Source organism: Triturus cristatus, chromosome 5_2 (assembly GCF_964204655.1).
Source record: "Triturus cristatus chromosome 5_2, aTriCri1.1, whole genome shotgun sequence".
Taxonomy (NCBI): domain Eukaryota; kingdom Metazoa; phylum Chordata; class Amphibia; order Caudata; family Salamandridae; genus Triturus; species Triturus cristatus.
This window is the reverse complement of record NC_140588.1, coordinates 261,703,774-261,704,948: the sequence shown is the minus strand read 5'-3', so window position 1 is coordinate 261,704,948 and position 1,175 is coordinate 261,703,774.

Genomic DNA, 1,175 nt, shown 5'->3' with positions numbered 1-1,175 from the left:
AGTGGCTGCATGTGTTCACAGCCTGAGCCAGCGCTGGTCTCTGTGATGTTGCTAGTGTGATGCAATGGCTTGTAAGTGGCCTCTGTGTTGGGTGCAGCTGTCATGCATTTGCCCTATCTGTACTTTCTCATGTCATTGGAGTACTGGCCCTTGACATTGCATTCTGAGTCATGGCCTTCTGGCATCGTCTGCATTGGGGTGTCAGGGATAGCCCATGGAAGGTAACAGCAGTGTGCATCATCTGAGTGTGCTTTCATCAATGTGTGCATTGCCTGACGTCAGAATTGTGAGGACTACAAATCTGACACCAATGTGCAACTGAAGTTGTGCCCCAAAGTAAGACATGGTGGATGGCATGAGATCATGGCCATTGTGGACTGTTATGTTGGAGTCTGTATCTTTGTTGTCCACTTCTGCTGCCTCCAGATGTGACTGTGGCAACATGTTGGGAGGTACATTGTTTCCCCCCTCAGGGTCCTAGGTGTGCTCAGAGGGATCTGTGTGTCTGGTTACATGGAGCCACCAGCAGGCTATTTGGCTGTGTGGTCATCACATGGGTCATTCATGCCACGTTTGCATGATAAGACCCAAAAATCGACTAGAATTGAGGTTGCACAATGTTACTGCAGAGGGTGGTGTGCAACATGGGGATATCATCATCTTGTTTTGTGCTTTGCTGGCATATGATGGTTGTGTTATTGCCACTGAACTGACCCTACATCTCTGTCTCATGCAGCATCTCCCATGGGCACAGAAGGACAGGGGACGGACACCAGTGGTGAGGCATCAAGCACGACTGCTACACACGAGCACAGTGACACTGATGTGACCAGCGCCTCGGAGGGGGACAGGAGTCTGCTTGAGGAATCACAGCCAGAGAAACCAACCTCAATGTCATCTGACACCAGCGGTGATACATCTATGTTGGCAGGCACAGGGAGCGGGAACTCTGCCTCCTCTTCCACCACCCAGTGTCTAAGGCCCACCATCCCAGCTACTTCCAATAGTGCTGCCTGTGTTTGCACCAGTAAGAAGGGAATAGTGTCCTTCACCACAGGCACTGCTGCCCCTGCCCCTGTCTCCCCTGCTGCCATCAGTGTTGCGTCTGTGGACCTTTTGCGCTAGCTGTGTGTGGGCCAGACAACTCTCATCACTGCTTTCCTAGACCACGACAA